At 39.4% G+C, this 22,039-nt stretch overlaps 1 protein-coding gene across 2 annotated transcripts in view; it reads right to left on the minus strand.

Moving 5' to 3' along the window:
• Positions 1-22,039, minus strand: part of SPSB4 (splA/ryanodine receptor domain and SOCS box containing 4) — a 128,670-nt gene that overhangs the window by 98,991 nt on the left and 7,640 nt on the right. Inside the window, exons 1-2 of one of the 2 annotated variants that reach the window (XM_061465457.1) lie at positions 21,301-21,432; positions 9,000-9,214 (exon numbers count right to left, since the gene is read on the minus strand). The gene's annotated coding sequence lies outside the window, so the exon portion shown is untranslated. Of the gene's footprint in view, positions 1-8,999; positions 9,215-21,300; positions 21,433-22,039 lie in introns of those variants that run through there. The other variant, XM_061465456.1, reaches the window with a different exon arrangement.

Below are 22,039 nucleotides of genomic sequence, written 5' to 3' on the forward strand. Positions count from 1 at the left end.
TCAACAGTTCTCAGACTGTTGTGATTCAGAGGCACTAGCAAGTATGTTTGGAAAATGAAATCATCAAAAGCTCTGAAGATCTGAAGAAGTGTAACAGCTGAGGTGTGTTTAGAAGTCCAGAGCCCACAGTGTTTGGGCGTGTTCAGAACTAGAACAGCCAATGCTCCCATCCTTTTGCCAAGCACTTGCCCATGGAAGACAGCACATGACAAGCAACAGTGGGAATTTACAGCATGCAACTTGAGTTATATGTATGCCCCCATATAGTCATACCCACTAGACAGGAAGGGGGACAGCCACAGTGCTTACTGTTTAGGATTGGAAAGGACCTTAAAGCTGCCATGGGCAGAGACACTTTCCACTAGATCAGGTTGCTCCAAGCCCCGTCCAACCTGGCCTTGAACACTGCAAGGGATGGGGCAGCCACAGCTTCTTCGCGGAACCTGTGCCAGCACCTCACCACCCTCACAACGAAGAACTTCTTCCTAACGTCTGATCTAAATCTCCCCTCTGTCAGTTTGAAGATACTACATTATAATGATATTTAAGTTATCAATTAAAGTTATAATTCTAATTTATGTAATATTATGTGTATTAATTAATATTATATAATTATCATTTACTGATATTTTATTATCTAATTTATAATTATATTCAAGTTAGGATTATAGTTACATTATACATCACCTGCTGGGGGTACCTATGTCTTAACTTTTAGCTATGTAAGAATCCTCTGCAGCTCAATTAGGAGTCTAAAGGCTTGAATCTCTGCTCTGCACAACAGTATGAATACTCAGTAATTTCACCCTCAACCTATGGAACACTCATTTTCACAGATAAAACAGAAAATGTCCCAAAATGCACCACCAGCTTTGCAGATACTGAGGAAGAGAAATCCATAACCCAGAGAGCTTTTTCCTTTAGTAACCCTTAATGCTTTTCACAGACACAGATTAAACTCGAATACTCAAAAATAGCACTATTTCCCAAGAAGCTGAAAAGTCTGAAGTCACTACATGACAGCTTTGAGTCCTTACACAGTCTCCCAAAATATGGTAGAATCATACAGCTACTGTATTACATGACGTTGGACAACCGAGAAAAGCCTGCCAAATGGCTGTAATCCACACTTAACAACTTGGGAAGGTCTTGTCAGAGTTGCTGCCAGTTTTAGATTCCTTAGATATGATCAGGAATTTGGTTTGCTGGTTTGCCTGGTTAAAAAGCTGCATTTCTTAGTTTCAAACCATCACTCCAGCAGCCACAAAGCTGTGACCTTATTATTTTAATTACCCACTAGTAAGAACAGAAACTTGTCAATCAGAAGGTGGCTATGATAATGCTTCATGAAATATCTTGAAGTCTCACAAAAGAAAGCAAGAAGAAAACAAGCTACATCAGTATAGTGCTCTTTAGCTAATCATTTTATTTTTTAGTCATGTAAAAATATCCAAATATGAAGATATAAACCAGCCAAGAAAGATACATTTGGTCTCTAGCATAACTTAGTGATACATGGACATCTATAAGAAATACTCATTTATGAACATGCTTTCCTAGACTTCCTGTATTTGTTTCACCCCATTTGAACTACCAGAGTAATGTCAAACAAATATCTTATTTGAATCAAGGAAGAGGACACAACTCTCTCCTGGTCCTTGTTACTTCACACAGATTATGATCTTTATCACCTCTTATCACTTCACCATTAATTCTTTAAGCTGCAAATTAGACTGCAACACTCACTGTACTGTCAAGATAACAAATTGCAGCATCTGCCCTTAGCTTCATGCACAGGATAAGGGGAAGGACTAGCCATCTGCACAGGTCTTTAACACTAAAGTATATGGAGATATGTTATTCTTTACCACAACAGGCTCAACATTAACACATTTTGCATCTTTTTGGAAAGTTTGGAACTGCATCTTACTGTATATCAATGATTGTATATCAACAGCAGAAACTATTTCAATTATACAGTAACATGTAATCTAGAAATCCAGTTTGAGGGCTGATCTGAACATTTTACTGATGCAAAGTTTTTACTAAACAAACAAATGCTCTCTGACATTGTAGTGAAATCCTCAAAAGCCAACAGCTATGACTGCATATAACCCAGCCTACACCAGTTTCACTGGTGTGAGAGAGTAACAGACTGACAAGCAGCATGCTCATCTCCTGGAGCAATTCAGATGTGTTCTGCTATTCAACCTTCTCCATGACTCCACTACAGGCTTTTCAAGAGCAAGACAAATGAACTCATTTGTTATGCTGGCAGCATGCTGAATTTGAGCTGTTTATGATCAAAACATAAGCCTTTTACCCATACCTTCTCATTAGACCCAATACAGCTAAGTGAAATCAAAACTCTCCCATCACAATGAAACAAAACCCCCAAAGTCTCTGCTCTGCCACCAGTGCTTGCTTTCTCCATCACCACTGATGCCTTCTGTACCTGGAGAAAAGCCTAAACTTACAGAAAGCAGGTTTTTAAAGGATTTTCCTATTCTCCTCCCCTCCTTTTTTTTTTTTTTTTTTAAGTTATAAGTTATACTAATGCCAAATTAAGACAAAAAAAAGTTTTGCTTATCCACAACTACTCAAGGAAGGGGGGGTTGGGAAGAAATGAAAAAGCCTGTACTACAGTTTAACAGACTTCCCAAAAATTATGCCCTTGAAAGTTTCAAATTCCTCAAGATCTTTCAGAAAATCAGATTAACACGATGTTGGAACATGTATTTGAATTTCTTACACCTCAGTGTATACTTATGGCATGTCACCTCTGCAGAAGAGCTGGAGATTCGTTGGGCGTCTCATTCACTTGTTATGGTACCATACTTTTGACAATGGAGCACCCTCTTAAATTCCTTTAACTCTATGTTCACTACACTTAGAAAAGCAGGTTGCTCATGATAATGGTAACACTCTTGCTGCATAAGCTATTGTAACATACCATCTACTACAGTTTCATTTGGGAGACAAGGCAGGCAGTAAGAATCCTCAAATAAGTGCAGGAATTTGCATCAAAATCTGCTTGATTTAACACAGCATCTCAAATTCGGTTTCTCTTTTACTAGGCACATAGTTCTCATACTTATTTCTTCTAGGAGGAGCACTCAATTTATGTAGAACAAAGCCATCTGTGTTGCTGTGCTTCTAAAACAAAGTTTGACTTATAAAATGTGATTAAAGTTTCTAAGTGCTAAGAACTACCCTTTGACTCTAAACTTTCTCCCGCCTTTTTTAAAGACAGTCTGGCACAAAGACTAGATTGTTATAACGTTTTCTTTTCAAATCCTCTTACGTGTAAAGCACCTCTTGTTTTCAGAGAGGTTACAAGAAGTGAAATTGTAAAAGAGAGAAAGGACTTGAAGGAAAAAAGGGCAAAATATATCAAAATGATTGGATTCGGAGGTTTGAGGCTTCTTTGTGAGGTTTGGTTTTGTATCAACTCAGTGAATATGGAAGTCAGTCTCAGCACGTCTACAGCTTTATCTGGAGTCCCCTTTGACTGTACTATCTCAACAACTAGACCAGTTTAAGACCATGCAGTGTTATCTGGGGATAAATCACTATCAAGCTTTATAAACATGGTGAAGGCCCAATCCCAGACACTCTGAGCGCCACCAGCATGTATTGACATGTACACAAACAGGCCTATCACCTCAGAAGAAAGCAAAAACACCTAGTTCTGAGGTGGCCTCCAAATACTCCCAATTGTAACTGACTGGAAATTATACCATTTTGCCATAGTACGTGTAGTGCAACACTGAAGAAACTCAGAGTTATCAGGTTTGGGTTTGGCTTCTCCTCCACCCCCACTCCTTTCTGTGTTTGCATGTGAAAGATTTGCTATGCTTGAGAAAGCTTCAATGCCTGAATGTAGATACTTAACGGTACAGGTCAAAATAAGACCATGTTCATATCTACCCTTTTTGACTAACAAGATCACAGAAGCAAATATTAATTCTCACTTTTAGGCTTTCACTGGAAAACAAGGCTGAGGATGGTCAATAGAATTTAAAAATAAGAAAGTAAGTATTGCTCAAGCTAGTCCTGTTTTACAGTGGTCATTTCTACTTTTATATATACAGTGTAGAATATTCCATCACTACAGATTTCCCACCTCGTCTCCACACAGTGCCAGGTAATGTTTCCTAGTTTCTCCACTCTTTCTTCATTTTTAATCAGTAAATTGCTGCAATCAACCTCTACATCACAGGAATGCTATATAACTGGAAAAAATATACCCTCCCCCAAACACACTGAACTTTTAGTATGTTCTTCTTCTGCATTCTTTCTCACTTACCCCCAATCCTATTCTCTCAATGGCTTTGTAAATCAACCAGTTTCCAACAATGTATTTGCAGAAAGCATCTCAGACATGTGAAGCTGCTAGGTTTTTGTCTGTCCCATACAATATGGAATACATCAGTGAAAAAGTATAGCAGTGCAAGTTTTAATTCACATGCTCTAGAAAGTATTGATTTTGGAAAAATATGCAGCTCAGCATTCTCCATTCCCCCTCTTCCCATACAAAAACCAAAATAAATATACAACATATTCCTACAAAAACCATCTTACGCATCAGAGTAGCCCCATATCGAGTACCTTACTGCTGTTCTTTTCAAGCCTGGGTTTTCATCTGCAAAAATAATCTAGGAATGAGAAAACTCTCCCATGAACTAAGATCAGCAAGACCCATTTCTCCCCTTCCCCTTCCTTGGAGTGAGGTGCTTCAATACAAGACCCACCCTGGCAGCCAGACAATAAAGCTGCAAATAACTTATTCTGATCAAAGCCCCATCTGCCTGGCAGCAGCAATTCAACTGCACTTCTGGTTTTTGTATGGCTGCAGCTTCTGAATTGAATGATCCTTTCATTTAGATGGAAGTTTAAACAAAATATGGTAATTAGCATCAACCACTGTGGCTTTCAGGGCTACTGTCTACAAAGACATCTCTAATAAAAGGACTTTCCTGCTTTCCCATCTAATTACACATTGTTGAACAATACAATTTAAATTTAAATCAGGCAGCTCTTTTTTTTCTTTAAGCCAGTTAACAGACTTCCTGCCTTATACACTACCTATAGGGTGGCAGAGACTATGATTAAAAAGAAGAATTCCACCTCAAAGCCATCTCACTGGATTTTGGTTTATCTTCCCCTGAGGAATATAGCTGTGGTTGGCAATATTTAGCACCAGTCTTGCTAGTATAAATCTCTGCTTTTTCAAATGGATGCAGGATTTAGCTTTATACCATCGCAGGGTAAAAAAATAGACATTATGTAGCACTGCAGTTTTATGACATAATAAAAGATGCCAGCGTGCAATGATGAATGTTTTTAATGAGACATCCTATTGACGCTGTAGTCAATAAAACCCTTTATAGGCAGAATCCTATAACAAGATGAACATTTTAACCACTACCCATTTTTGTTTAGGTACCATAATCCCTCATTAAAATGAAACCAATAGTGGAAAATTCAATCTTACACACACACACACACCCCCCAAAAAAGGGTATTTTTGGGAAATGATATTTTACAGACACACAACTGCATACTGACCTCACAGCAAAGCCAACGTGGGTCTGGCTAACACTTGGGCTGAAAGGGAAACCCCTGGGGTGTAGCAGCAGGTGCTGCAGAAAAAAGCCAGTGGCTCAGTGTCAAACACTTAGTAAACATTAGCCCACAAAAACAGATTGAATGGAAAGACTTAATCTGGCCCCATCACTTCTGATGAGCTGGTAGGCAGGAATAAAACACTGGTTTAAAGCCTCTGGCTGGGGCAGGGATTTGGACACCTGAATTCCCTCAGGCTGCTCTGACAACTCCCAGTTTAAAGATTTATCCTACAGACTTTTCTTACCACCTTCCATCTGCCAAGTGAAATAAAAAGGGCAGGCAGACGAAACAGATCTGAGGGAAACACATACTTTAGTGGCTTGAGTTATAATTTGAGGGAACAGTTTTAGTGTGTATGTAGTAAGTCTGGCATATTTGTGAAACTCATTTTTAGAAATATAATAATTGGAAAAGAAAGCTCCAGATGGGTCAGCAGCATCTTCCAGTAGTTCCAAAACAGCAGAAGTAGTAGTAATACAAGGCACCAAAAGAGAAAAACTTTCTATTTAAATAACATCATCTACTGTACATTCCCCAAACAACTAAATCCCAAACAGATTTGGAATTGGAATACAGACAGCATTCCTCACTTACATCCTGTTACAGAGCTGAACAGTAAACCAGAGCATGTTAAAATAGAAATGCTGTGTTAAATCCAACTTGACAGTCCCAGCTTTTAATAACTATTCCAAGGAAGTGGTCTCCCACCCAAACACCTTGAGCAGACTAACTTGGAAGCTCCTCTACTCCCAACCTGCAGTACAGCTGCTCGCATCAAGTAGTTCTTTCCTTCTCTTCTTGACCTGAGCTATTATTGCATCCCTATCTCAAGAGCAGGCAGCGTCTTCTCCAAGTTTATTGCCCAGGAAGATGGTGTGTGGACTTTTCTCACCTGCCACATAATAAGCAAGGCATCTAGAAATCCACCTAACCTAGCAATGAAACACAAGCACTCTCCTGCTTTCCACTGGGGAAAAAAAACCCTGTCACAAACATACTGACAATTTTGGAGAGAAGTGGCAAAAACAATGGAACCTGAAAGTGCTGTTCATCAGGAAACTGCTTGGGAGACATTCAGTTGTCCCCTGAGGAAGGAGAGCTTACAGCAATTTTAAAACCTGCAGCAGACAGAAATAGGAATTCTCACCATAAATTACTGCCTTCTTCAGAATTATTCTTGCCTACATCTCCTTGATAATAGGTTAAGATACATTTAGCAATAGTCAATAAAAGATTCATGAATTCTTAATAAACTCTCATATAATGACGGGGAAAGCATTTTACACAAGATACAATACAAAGTCTGATACCCACAAGGCTCTGAAACAGCAAAGACTTTTCAATTGCCCTTTTAACAGCTGTGAGAACTCTGTCATTTCTGTTTCTCCGTTTCTGTAACAGAACCTCTCACATATCACCTTTGCGTTAACAGGGAGAAGCTAGAAGATTGTGGCTGGGTATCATTTCCAAAGGCATGTTCTAAAGTCATCATTTTGGTTAACTTGTGATCTGAATACATCTTTGAGTTAAAAAAAAAAACAATAATAGGAATCACTAAAAAGTGATCTTTTCTGTCTTAGCAGGAATGTTGCCAAATACTGTGCCCTTAGTTGGTGCAAGCAGAAAACTGCATTAATTTGAAAACTGTGCATCACGCACGTTACCAAAAAATGACCTTCAGCACAGAGGAAAGCATTTGCCAGTTGTGCAGCAGCTACTGTTATGCCAGAAGAAACCACAGCAGATTTCATTATGATACAGCAATTTTACTTGGAATTTAACTTAAAACTTTCAGTAAGGAGGATTTGCTGGAAATACTTCTTCTAAGCAAAACTGAAATATCCCATGAAAGAAAACACATGCACAGTGCCACAGCTATAGCCACACAGGCTCTTAGCTTTGGCACAAGCAGAAAACACACACATATGTTGTACAACAGCTTCCACTGATGCATCCCTGGGGAGAGATTCCCAGGGTGGGACTGGTACCACTGGTCCTGCTTCAGCACAAGTGGCTCAACTCATGTCTGCATGTTTCAGCTACTGCTTTAGATCCACATGAGCTGCTGCTCCGACTGGATCGTGAAGTGTGGGAAAGCAAGAACCCCTTTTTTCCTAGAGAGCATTATCAGACATACATATCAAATTCACTATCAGTTTGCTAGTCATGTTGCTGAGTAATGTCTTCTGTAGCTTTTCTTTATATTGGAACAAAATGTCAAGCAAGGAAAATATTCAGCTTCTCAGAATTTAGTACGTTGCTTCAACCAGCCCTGACAATGACTCCACAGGGATCTTTGTAGAAAATGGAAGTAATGCAGCATGGAAAGGGGCAGCCTATCTTCATTGTGCTTAAAGTACTACAATTAGACACCTTCAGCCCCAGCAATGAGAACCTTAATGAATGTTGTTTGATATTCCTATCATTAATGCAGACAAATGATCTGCAGCTCTAATGGTAAAATTTAAACACTGTGGATTAAATGGCACCATGTTAAAAAGAAATATTTTCCTCCATTAACAAACAAAAAATGAAGGTGTAGGGCGTTTTATGGAAAGAGACCCACAAAACCTGAGATACATACTGATCTCACATTAGCAGGCCTGGGACAAAATGAGTTCTGAGACCTACAGGTAATCGTTTTGTAGTATTCATCCTCTTGAAAAAGACTTTTGGACCCAAGTGAGCATGCTAGCTGCATAGCAACATCTCAGTGATCCGGTCTCAGTCTTTGTAACGTCAGGAAAAAGAGGGTTTGATCCTTAGGAAAGGAAGGTCTCATGAAATCAAGTGTTTGCTAACAAGCAACCAGGATGGATTTGTGCCCACCACAGGCACATATTCCAGATTCTTTCAAAGAGAGGAAGCTTTACTTTGCAACCACTATATTTGAAACATGTTTTCCCCACCACCACAGCTTAAGGTAACATCCTATCTCATGCCAATCTCCTACTGACAGACCAACTACTGCCAGCCATTAATACACTCCCATCTACAGCAGTCTGAGATGACTCAATAGAAATTATACTCACCAGCTCTCAAGGCGAAGGATGAATACACACACTGTAATACGACTTCACAGAAGATACTTGTCTAGGATACCATGTTTACATGAAATGTAGTTGCAATTATGCAAAGCCATTATCATGATTATTTTTTGCTAATAAATGTCATTACTTGACAGAACTGTGTATCGCATTCCAGTACATACAGATAGTATCTTGCTTTTAAAGCCAAGAAACCTTCAATAGAATCTGAGTATAAATATAATTTTCTAAAATGGTGACTAGGTTTTTTTTTGCAGTGGAAAGCAGACACAGGCCTATGTTTCCCTCCCCTTTTTCATCAGGGCCATTCATTGCACTTACCAATCAAGCTGTCCCTCAAAGGACTTGTCCAAAATCATCACTGCTTGTTAATGCACAGAGAACTGCATCCACTGGCTCACAGGCAGTGACCGGACCCATTCAGACCTGGATGAGCATTGCACACTTCTTGTATTCTATTCCTGCCTCCTGTTTGTCTACCTTGTTGTATTTCATTGTAAGAAGCATCAAGGGCTGCTCCATCCGAATAGATGAGTCTAAAGGGCAGAACAAAAGACTGGCTGAACACCTCAGTTTCTGCTTTGCCTTCGACAGTGATCTCCCGTCAAATCAAACATGTTCTTCAACATCTGTGCAAGTGCTGACAACCCTGATTTCCCAACTGTTTAGAAAGCGTAGGACTCTTTGGGGACGCATTAATCATTTTCTTTTTCTGCCACTTCAGTCCTCAGAAATGTAAACATGTTCATAGTTTGCATGCAAACTCCACTACCAGTTACACCCCAGATAAGAGTGTGAAAACCAGAATAGCTATGCAAGGATATCTTATTGCTGGTTAGTTCAGAAAGGCAAACATGGGATTTAGCTCCATGACAGCTCAGGCAGTAAAACAAATAGCATGCCAGCTCTGCAGAGCATAATCAGAGCACAATCAGAAGCAAGTGACACAGCCACCTACACACTGAAAACATGCTGTCAGTAAAATGCTGCATCAGCCAAACCCTGAGTATACAGTGGAAAAGTCTAAAAATACTTTCAGAGCAGTGAGACATCCAAATCAGTGCAAGACTCATGTAATCCTTTTTCATTTGATGCTTCACATATAACCAGTAAGTCCTATGTCAATTCCCACTGCAGTGTAACACTGGTGTTTTCCTACCATCTCCAGTGGATGGATTATAATGCCTCCACTTTGCCTAAGCAGTGAAACGAGGTCACTCTTTTTATTCCCCAGGAATTCAGATGGCTTTGGAAAGTGGTGGCAATAAGTTGACAAAAACATTAAAAAAACAAAGAAGCAAACCACATCTTAATTGCACTTCCTGCAAAGAAGATTAAAAACCCCATAGATTCAAATCATAGTTTTCTATCTAAAAAGTGATTCTCTGCTTCCCCCTTCAAATCCTCAAATACACAGCAGTAACTATGAAATAAGGAGCACTGGCCAGGGTGGATGTGGTTCTAAGTTGAAGATGTCCCTGCCCATTGCAGGAGGGGTTAGACTCAACTTTAAAGATGAGCGTTGAAGGTCCTTTCCAACCTAAACCATTCTATGATTCGATGATTATGTTACAACTGTACTACCAAGTGCCCCACTCTTTGCTGACATGCTGGGTAAAATCTGTGCCACAGCAACACAAAAGTTCCCCTTTTAAATAGAAAAGTATCAAAACAAAAGTTGTATGTGACGATTTCTGCATATACACTTGTATAATTTATTTCTGCAGTTTAAAAATAACCTATGACTCCAAAGTAGTTCAGACTACAAGTCAATGGAAGTAATACATATGAAAATCTGTTGCACCATTCCTTTGTTCTAACAACTTCCATCTCTGATTTTGTACAGGTTACTGAACTACAGTTCTTTCAAGGTATATAAGGTCCCAAAACATACACTAAAATATACCTCAATTCTGACAGTTTTGAGATGTTAATTTCTGTTTCTAATCTTACATGACTCTTCCTAAATTGTCATGTAAGAGCATCAAGCTAAAGAAGACTCTATACATATGAAACATTGCGGAACAGAATCCCAAACCATCAGAAAACCAACAGCAAATTGTCACAGCAAAGGACTCAAATGATTTGCTGATAACTTGAGAATAACAAAATCCAAATAAATGAAAAGTTCTCCACAATCTACTTGAAAACAGTGTGTAAAAACAAAGATGAAAAAGCCACGACTCATTCGCTAATTCACAATTACTAATTTATTCACTGAGCTACAATGGCGTTTTAGTCTGAAAAGCAAACACTGGTGGTTGCCATTACATAGATTTCAAATCTAGTATTTCAAGCAGATGGCTGTAGGAGTTTGGATCATTCTCTTGTTTACTACTTCCACTTGCTTGTTATTTTTAGATTTAGACCCATTCCTACCAAAGCACAAAAGAGCAACTAGATAAGGGATTTACAGTTGTATATTTGCAGTGTGTGCTAATAACAGTGCATGTATTAATGTCATATAGAAATCAGCAGAAGCTTGAAAATAAATGTTAGAAGTTGGGGGGGGGGGGGGGGGGGGGGAGAGTGTTAGGTTATGTATACTCTATATTATGCCATACCTTGCATTTCTAAGAATTGCATGCTCCTGTAAAGTCTAAGACAGAGGAAAAACAAGAAAATAAAAACGTCTTTAGAATGAGTTAGTGGCTTGAAGAGCAGCCGATTAGATGGTCTAAGCACACACCTCACTGGCGGTGTAACATCCCTGTATGACACAAAGCCCTCAAATAGGGCAGCAGGCTTGGTTACCTACAGCAACAGAGCTGGCAGCAGCTCACACTTCCATGCTGGGCTGCAAGGATGCATCAGAGAAGCAGCACCTCTGGGCCAGCGTAAGCTCAGCCAGGTCCAGATCTGCACCACTCTCCTCTAGGGCTGGAAGCAATATTCAGCCAACCCAGGAGCACGTCCTGCTTCCCCATCTCTTTGGAGGGGCTACTCTAAGAGTCAAAAGATGCTGCTGACCCTGTGCCAATGCCACTCAATGGCCTGACAGACATAAGCCATTTTGATGGGTAAAATGTGCTCAGACTGTATCTTCAACAGTACAGGAATCATGGAAGCAAAGAACACACAGCTACATGGGAATGCTAAAAACAATATGTCAAAAGTGAGAAGAGATAAGAAATTCAAATGAGGACTTTACAGGGAACAGTATCTCTAGCTGCTCCCAGGCTAAGAAAAAGTTTGAACGCTTGCTTACTTCCTTGCTTATTCTTTAAGCACAAGAAGATTCATGGGATTGCTGAAATCAGGGTGGTGGCGAGTAAGAGGAACTGCAAGGTCCGGCAATAAAAATCAAGAAAAGTTTAAGGTAGTTGTTTTGAACAAAAGAAGAGGAAGCTAGGAGAAAATTAGGTTCAACTGAGACTAAGCAAAATGTGGGGGTTTTATATACATATAAATTCATTTTGTACCTTCATAATGAAAGAAGAGATCCTCCTTTGTGGACTCTGAACCATGGCACAGACAGTCCCTTGGATTGCAAACTTGATTTCTACACATTTGACTACCTGTGAACACCTACAGATTTTGAATGGAAAAAAGAATTTCTTTTTAGATAGAGCTACAGACTCTGCTTGGAGATATTTTAATTCATCCATTTTACATATCACTGGATGTGGCTGTGGGTACCAGAATCACCTTATGCAAGTTCTGAAGGTGAAAAAGCCACAAAGGGAAGCAAAGCAGTTCTGTCAGCAGCAGCAGGGTACAATCAATAGCATCCCATATTAGACAATCAGTGCCACAGTGTATCATTCCCAATTTTTTAAAGAAATGTTTTAAATTGAATTCTTAAATAATTGAAAGGAATCTATTTCACGCAGAAAAAGAGGCCATTAAGGAAGTGCTTTATAAGAGACTCACAACTTTAATCACCTTCAGTTGAACAGAGTTGAGCTGAGCTCAACATTTGCATAAGCAAATTAAAAAATCTATAGCATGAAAACAAGGATTTAAAAAATTCCTTAAGAATATGTTTAAATAAATGACTGATTACATGTAGCTGTGTACCCAGAATTGTTAAGTTTACTATGCACTGTTAAAAAGAAAGAAGAGCGTGCTGTTGGTGCTCTTTGCTGACTGGAGTTCATTTCTGTGCAGTCCTACACAAATGAATCTCCAGTGGGACTCAAGTTCATAGGGATTTACAGAATCCTTCCCTTTGGTTAATATTAGTTAAATCTAAGGCTAAAGCAACATGCTTTTGTGCTGCTACTTCAATTAAAAAGCAAAAAAGACATTAGATACAATACTGAATTCAGAAGACAGACTGTCAATCACACACATGGTTCTTTTTTAATTGTCTTAATTTTTCAGTAGAGGGTTGTATGCTATCAAAACTTCACAAAAGATAGTAAAATAAAAATTGGCTAGTTTTTAATGTATTAATTCCAAACTATCCTACAGAATGTAGCAGGATTCTGTTGAATGAAGGGATTTTATTTGGAAAAGTTCACAATTTCTAGGAGCAATCAACACTTATTCTAAATTCATAAGATAGTCCTACCAAATGTCAGCCCTATTATAATGATTTCATTCCAAAAAACAACTTCTGTAGGACTTCTCTGAACAAAACCTGCATGTTTTCCTTGGCATAACTCATCATCTCAACAACACTCAATCAACCCATTAAGATAAAGGAATCAAGGAGGAGAATTAGAACATATGTACCACCTAAGTACAAACACTAGGCTTATAAGAAACCGTATTAAAGGATGTACACATTAATAGTTTTAATATTTCAAATATTGCATTTTTGGTATTCCCTGTTAAGAATTACAGGAAAAAATCATAATATCATATGTTTGCTACAAAATTTATCCTCAAGCCCCTTCAGAAAGCAAGAAACCCAGTTGTTCACACTAACTGTAACTGTACACCTATTTTTTACAGGCATGAAGATGTGCATGTGGCCATTCCTGGGTTTAGAGTCCCTTTAAATGCGCTATCAATCAGTTGCAGATTGCATAGCCAACTGCAATTATGCATTTACAGCAATCAGGTGTCCCAAGTAATTTAACATTAAAATTTCAAACTCTTTCAGGGAGAGTTTATATTTACTGTCTATGTCTGCAAAAGTATTACTGAAAACAATCTTAAACTTAAATTTGTCCCTGACATTTATTTCTGGTTAATATGTGGTTCCTAAGCATAAAAGGCTATTCGGACAGGTGTTTAAAAAAGGACCAAAATAACTGCTTACTTTGAGTTCCTTCTGCATGGAAAATTCTGTATCCAGTGCTGAGTAAAGCAGGGGGTGCACCTGGAACCAGGCCATGCTCTGCTTTAGGAACAGAAAAATTACTGAAGCATTGGAACCTTTTTTCAGCTAAACATCTGGACAAACTGGCCAGTGAGATCAATTTGGAACCATTATTCACCACTACAGCCACATCTTTGATTGAGAAGAACATTCTAAACAAGCAGAAACCTTTGTGTGGCATGTCCTATCTGATCGCTATTTGGTGCTAATAACCACCAAACCATCCACCTGAGCAGGCCAGGGAAAGCATCTGGACATACCCAGCTACTTAACAGCTCAGTTTCCCACCTGGCCAGGAAAATTCCAGTTGCAGGGCTGCACTCTGCTTCATTACTTACTAACAACCTGAGCATCTCAATTCCTGTAGCACAATATATCTCCCATGAGCTTCTTACAAAACTGCTTGTCACAAAAATTACTAACAATAAAACAAAATAAAGAGTTTGTACACAAGAAAAAAATTACAATTTTTCTATTTTTCCTGTTAAGAATTCCTTCCCCTAACTGATTTCCTGATTGTCTTCACTTGGTTTCTATGTGTCGAATTGAAGTGCAACTAAAACTTTCTAGGAAGTAACAGTTGCAAACCCTGTGAGGGATTCAAAAACCTCATTGCATGTTATTAAGACAAAAATCTGTAACTCTGAAAACCTTCCATAAAACACATATATTTTCCTATGACATACAAGCAGTCTGTGATAGCATTCCTGCAGTGACCAGCATGCAGCCAAACCTAACAGCATATGGACAGCCACTTTCCTAGCTAATCATGCTGCAGCCATCTGCAGATGTATCACACTGAACAAGTGATGAGTAATTAAGATGATTTGCTTTAACACAGATGGGTACATTTTTGATACATTATCTCCTTGCAATACAAGAACCATTGAAAGAACTTAAGAAAGAAATACCAGCTAACAAACTCTGCCTCGTTGCACCCAAAGCACCTTATCCTGCTCCCCAGGTCTTAATCCAAATAAACCCAGCCTTAGCTGCTGCTTAAATTTCCTCCAACTTGCCCAGTCGAGGTCTGCAGGTTGTCTTTCCTCTGCGTTTTCTTGGCTTGGGCGTCTCAGCCACCTTTGGAGCCTGTCAACAAGAGCCTGGGAGGATTCTGTGGGTTAACCCTGGCAGGAGGCTGACACTTCTCCCTGCCTCTCCACTATCTGGATCAGACTATCAGGGAGGTGTGAATGCCTACAGCTTGTGTGTGGCCTGAGCAAAGCTAATTTCTTAACCCTTTCCTTTGCCAGTGAGAGCAGAACCTACACTCGCTAAAGATACAGATAAAACATACAGAGATGCAACATGAAGCCACAGGGGACCACTGCCACAGCTGGGGAGGAGCATCACTGTTGTTTGCAGCCACAGGACAAAATGACTTCTCACAGAAGGTGAAAATATACATGGGCATAACTGTAGGATGAGACTGTAAAGCCTTAGGGGCTCAGCAATCAATAAGAATTAATCTGTAATATACAGGAAGTTAATTGTTTCTCTTGACTGTAACTGAGTCCCGAGAAAGCTCACACAAAATATAGTTGGTGCAGTTTAATCTACAGTAAACTGCACATCAAAATGTCTAGGGTAGAAATCTGGTGGGGGAAAAGTTCCTATATGCTCTCCTATAAAAATAGTGAAAGAATGACACAACTTGTACAGGAAAGAACAGCACATGAAAAAATAATGAATAACATTTTTTGACCTGCTGCATGTCTTTGCATGAATTTAATTTTTCAAAACATTTGCTATCAGTGACATTCCCACTGCTAACACATTGCCTTCTAGGAAGGAGAGCGCATCCTTTACTAAACTCTTTACTAATCTAAGTATTGCTGGAGGATCTCCACGCAGCGGCATTACGTACTCTGATAACAAATGTTGTAAAGGGAGCACAAACACTGTTCATAACCTAAAAACTGCTTACATTGGGTTTAGTCTTTTTGAGGATAGATGTGTCTCAGAAAGAGAGAGCAGTGCTGTTTCTGCCAGGACCCACTATGCTCTCAAGAGTTTCCTGACCACTTTCTTTACCACTACAAAAGTGAACTTTAAAATTTAAACATGGAGTGCAAATTAAATGCTAGTTTATGCGGGGTTGTTTCTATTAACTTCCATCTTTTGATTCACTGATGGTTCTTCAGGATGCAGTACTGCCAAGTCCAAGTGTTCAAAGGTGATGAATCAGGCCACAAATTCCAGGAGAACTTGTAGATTAACAGCCAAGTTGGATAGTTTATTTTACTTTTATTTTCTATTATCTGTTTTTTAATTAATGTTAAGGTCCACAAACTTTTATTAGCCTGGAGCTTTTGTTTTCCAGAACAGTATGTAAATTCTTGAGGCTTGCAAGCAAACAAATGAGATACGAATTGCCAATACTGAGTTAAGGGGAAATAATTGAAGTGAAGAAACAAGTCGAGATTGTGCCAATATAAGAAATAAAGACAACATCAGCATAGACAAAAAGTAAACCTGCATCTACTGTAAACTAGTCTTGAAGTGTCACTCATTGATAAAAAAAATATCAGATGTAATATGTTACATCTCACTCAGACACACTGAGAGCTGGGATTTGCACAGTGCTCTCTACAGGTTTTCCTGGTTGGTGTAAATCCTAGTATGTAATGGCAACTAATAAAATCCATGGAAATTCTGTCTTCAGTTCCAAGTTACAAGATTTGCTTTTGGTGGATAGTTAAAAAATTAAAGTGCTAATATCATCCTAGTTTTTAGATAGATTTAAAAACCAAAACAAACCCAACACATTCCACCTATCCCATCTTTTGTGGGCTTACAAAGTACCTTGAAACTATAATAGTTTGTTGGTTGGGTTTTGGTGGTGTTTTCTTCTTGTTGTGGGTTGTTTTGCCCTTTTTTGAGGGCTAGAGACATATTAAAGGATATCCAAATGTGTTGATCATAAATTGTAGAGAGTGGTATATATGATCAGAATCTAAGTTACTTCAAATGAACCTACTAATACTGCTGTCAATACCAGTCTATATCAAGCTGTCTCTTACATGGACCCAACTGTGCTTACATGGCTTTGCCAAATGAGATGCCTCACTTAGCACAATTACAAAGCAGTCTCTTTAGAAGGGAAATGAAGTCAATCAATTCACCACTGAGCTTTTAGGGGACCCACCACTCTGCCTTGTACTCATTAGCACTGGAAGTGGTAAAGTGAGCCATTTACTTATAGTGCCTTATGATGCCTGTTTAAAAGGGATGAAAGAACAGAAGACACAAGAACCCAGCTAAATTCAGCTTGAGAGAAAAGATTCAGCAGTACTGAGTAACAGGAAAAGTTTCTGTAATGTATTGACTAGGTTGGCAAGCTCTGATATAATTAGAATGAGGAATAACTGCAGCAAACTGCTGGCATACACTGGATTTACTTGTGCTTAATGAGCCATCACCAGCCTTGGTGGGGTTTTTCTGTCTGTTTTTAAGACTAACAAGAATGCTGGAAAATGAAAGATCTCTGAAGGACAGCCATTACATAAATAGGAAATAGAAAAGGAGCTATTCCATCAGGGTACTCAGCTTTACGAAGAGAGGATAAAGAACAACACAGGCAGATTTCTAGATTAATGGTGACACTAAGCTCACTGTCTGGCAGAACCCATAGCAGCTGATTAAGAAGAAAAGGGGGAAATGCGATTAAGCCATATTGTAGGTAACAGTTTCATACTGTACTGTCATCTGTGAAACTCTCTAAAATGAGCTTTTTACAGGGTCGGACATAGCATTATATACACATAAACACACTTCAATAGCAAGAAGCTAAAACAAGTGAATATGGGAGAAATAAAACGTATTCATTAAAAGTAAATTGAATTAGCACAGAAGAGCCTCAGATTCAGGTCAGTGTAAGCTGGCCTTTATGGAAGCGGTCAAACGTACTTAGCAGTTTAAGTACCCAGGTCCATAGTTCAGTATTGTTTTCGTTTCTTTGCTGAGAAAAGCAACATGAAGAAGCTAAACCAGGCTATCTGCAGAGAATTCAAGCCAAAATGAACCACCCTAAACCACCCAACACTCAAACACAGCTCTTCATATTCTCCTTAGGAATGTAAATGAGCCCTGCCCTTGTTATCAGGTACCAACTGGCAAGGCACCCTGGTGCCTCTGATGTGATAGGGATGAGCAAATGCCTTTATGAATTTTTGGTGACAGACTTAGGAAAAGTGTCACACACTGAAAACCAAAAATCAAACATGCCTCAAAGCCAAGTGTGGGATTTCCAAACGCAAAACTAGCGATGAGGTTGAGAAGTAACAAGGCCATCAATGAACCTGGACACTGGAATGGGGCATAATTTGTATTACTATGCCTGTGATGTAACTGTGTGCATTCTCAACTTGAATTTTTCAAGATTCTCCTTGCAGGCATGCTAGACTCAGCTCTTATTTTCAATAGAGACTTGATTATTCCATCATGTTGACATAAATTGGGAACAACTTCATAAAAGCAAAGGAATAAACGACCCAAAAGACTTCTTAAGACTGGTATGGATTTTCTGCTGAGGGTATTTTACACTCCCTGTCACCATATACCTCACAATCACCACAGTAAAACCGAAGTAAGCTATTTTTATTTCACAGATGGGAAACCTATTGGGATAAAACACAAAAATCCAACAGAACAGGGACAAATGCTCTGGTAAATGTAAATGTCCAGGTAGACAGAGACACACACAACCCATGCAGGTATCTGTGTGCTGTGAGTACCCACAAGATAAACAAGCATTTGTGCATGTAAGTGCCTACATGTATGAGCTGACCTCAGATCCTTTATAAACCTTGTCCTATTGAGTTTCCTGATACTGCACAGAGCAAATCTACATCATTGGATAAAGAACAGTAAAAAGACACTGGAGCTACAAGTAACATGTAAAACAAAGCAGCACAGTCACAACAACATGAGTTTAGTAAGTCACATACATTGCCACTGAGGCTACATTGCCTTTCAGAGAATGAAAACTACTATCATTGTATGGCCCCACTGATCTGTGCTCACAGAGAACGCAGTCCTTTTTAAAATGCTGTGTGCAGTACTACAGAGAATGAATGACCAGAAGTATTTCATGGATTAAGAATTAGTGATCCCAGACAGGTATCAGAGCAGAGGCTCCCCCATTCCTTCAGGCTATATTCACCAGCTACATCTGTAATCTGGACAAACTGAAATACTGCCTGGCAGTGGAAATGAACATTTTAAATATCATTTTGTCTGAAACTCCACAATATTAAATTAATGCTGCCTTTGGGCAGGGAAGTAGATTGGATGAGCTTGCAAATCCTGTATGGCCCTGATTCTCATGATTCTACTACTGCTCAGGATTGCTGCCTACTCTGTCACCATGCTGCCCCAGTAGCATTCAGGTGACATTCTTCCCTTTGTGCATCAAACCCCTTAAATATTTTCCGCTGTTCCATTTTTTTTAATTTATTTCCCCCCAGAACAGCCAGTCATAGAATCATAAAATCACAGAATAGTTTGTATTGGAAAGGACCTTAAGATCATCCAGTTCCAACCCCCAGCCATGGGCAGGGACACATCACACTAGTACATGTTGCTCAAGGCTCTGTCCAGCCTGGCCTTGAACACTGCCAGGGATGGAGCATTTATCACTTCTTTGGGCAACCTATTCCAGCACCTCACTACCCTCACAGTAAAGAACTTCCTCCTTACATCTAACCTGAATTTCCCCTGTTTAAGTTCAAGCCCATTCCCCCTTGTCCCGTCACTACAGTCGCTGATGAAGAGCCCCTTTCCAGTATCCTTGTAGGCCCCCTTCGGATATTGGAAGGCTGCTCTGAGGTCTCCACGCAGCTTCTCTTTTCCAAGCTGAACAGTCACCAATATGGACTATACCAATCATTGATATAGTAACTTAATACCCATGTTTATGTAAAAATGTTTTAATTTCATCCAAACTGTCTCTTGCAATAGCTTCCAGGAAGGAAACAGATGTAAGTGGAACTTCTGTCCCAGGTTACTCTGCGATTTTTCCCCATTTGAGGTTAATTAAGAGGGCCCAGCTCACAAAATCTGCTTACATCACTGTAATCAACCTCAACTGGATGGTGCTCAGCAGAGGAACAGATGCTTTAAAAGGACACTGAAATAGAAGCCCAAGCCAGACAGACCTGACTCAGATTTGAGAGACTGAGCCTCACAGATCTTTCTCATTTGTTTTGCTCTTTCCGGTATCAGCTTTTGGAAAGTATTGAGTCATTCTCTGCCCTGGAAATTCATTATCTGAAACTTGGTTCTAACAGGACTCAGAGATAATTCATCTCTTGACAGCGAAATAGATATTGCAAGGGAAGGAAAGATACCCCAAGGTCAAGCGTGGCTTGGTGTTTATGAGTCATACAGCTCCATGCAATACTGCTACTTTCTGCTTTCCTTGGTTAGATTCAAAAGACATGAAGAAATCAAGTGAAAACTTTTCAAATCAGTGGGACAAAAACAGCTTTTAAATGATCTGAGAACTAGGCAGTTGGGCAAAAAATAAAATGTTACTGATTGTATAATGAACATAGAAAATCAATAAAATACAGTTAACATTTATGTAGACATTAAATCAGGAATGGAATCTGACTGTAACATCTGACAAATACTTCCAGTAGGAATCTGATGACACATTTGAAGAGAGATGCTTTCCCACAATCCTAAAATGTGTCATCAATCTGAAGAAAACCCCCTGCTAGACCCATTTAGTAATTTGATCTTCCTGCAAACTGTTTTTACCCAGTAAATAATAAATTCCTTTGGCACTACCCAAAGTAAGTACCAAGTCAGCATCACAGCATGGATTTGTCATTAATCACATTCATAAGTGACTGACTTTTCTCTAGACAGGCCAGTTCCCACATTGTTCAGAGCACACCATTCCACTCCTCAGCAGTGTAGTAAAACCAAATAGTACTTGGTATGTGTTAGTTATAGGTGTTAGGGATACTTCAAAAAATGTCTTCTAGTCAGAATACAGTCATTTGGGAGGTGGAGGGAGGAGAAAGGGGAAAAAGAACCTTTTTCTTGGAACATACCCACTGCAAGGAGGTTTTGTGGAGGAGATTTGTCATGACCAGGCTCTATTTTCCCATCAGAGTAACCCATAGATGAGTGGTTGGAGATTGCAGATGTGAATCAATCAGAAAACCCTAACCAGTGATTACCATCTATTTTGGACCATGTAATTTCTTTGCTGGTGAGTTGGTTTTCAAGTGCTTGAAAGGTCTGTTTCACTTCTGTGGCAGAAAAGGCAATGTCACATGTGGCAGGAGAGAATCTGGATTTCTAATTAGGCTGTAATTGCATTCTTTCCTTTCCTACCTCACCCAGGCTCTCAGTGGGCTGTTTCACAGACCACCCAACTATGGAACCTCGCAGACTCCAGAGTCCTTCCAACACCTCTCCATAGGCTTTCTGTCAAATAGCTGAGTTAATGCCCGAAGTATCAAAGTGCTCATAGCCTCAGCTCACTGTCGTTTTAAAGGAAGGTAAATACATTCAGCTCTTCCCTGTGGTGAGCCACCTGAAGCACAAGCTGGAAGGCAGAAAATTAGTTTGGCTAAAACAGCAACAGGCAACCCAAACATTCTGAGAGCACTAAGGAATCATGAGCTAATCAGAAAAAGATTCATTTTTTATGTATATCACCTGTAGATCTATAGTGGAAACTAGGTGCCACATGAGTGGTAACAGGGAAGTTACTTAGCAACTTTTTTTCAGTCAGTATAACCCCAAAACTTGTTCTGTGCTATTTATAAAGATAAAGCAATCTCAGCAGAACCAAAGCAGCCACACTGAAGAGCAGGAACACTCCTCAGGGAGAAGCAGACAGAGAGAGAACAAGCACTACCAAGATATCGGAACAAGGTAGAGGGAGCATGTTTATGTGTTTTCTCAGAGGAACACATTGTTTCTTTAATAAAACCAGAACTATAAAGACACAAAAACTATTTCAGCCATGACAAGCACACAGGTAAATGTATAGACAGGCAGAAGTGAAACACAGAGCACTAACATTCAGGTTATGACTTTACCACAACATGTCTAGACTGCACAAAAT

The sequence above is a fragment of the Pezoporus flaviventris genome, unplaced genomic scaffold, assembly GCF_033815535.1.
Source record: "Pezoporus flaviventris isolate CSIRO_AGI_PZ_B2104156 unplaced genomic scaffold, CSIRO_AGI_Pfla_v1 ptg000040l, whole genome shotgun sequence".
Classification (NCBI taxonomy): Eukaryota; Metazoa; Chordata; class Aves; order Psittaciformes; family Psittacidae; genus Pezoporus; species Pezoporus flaviventris.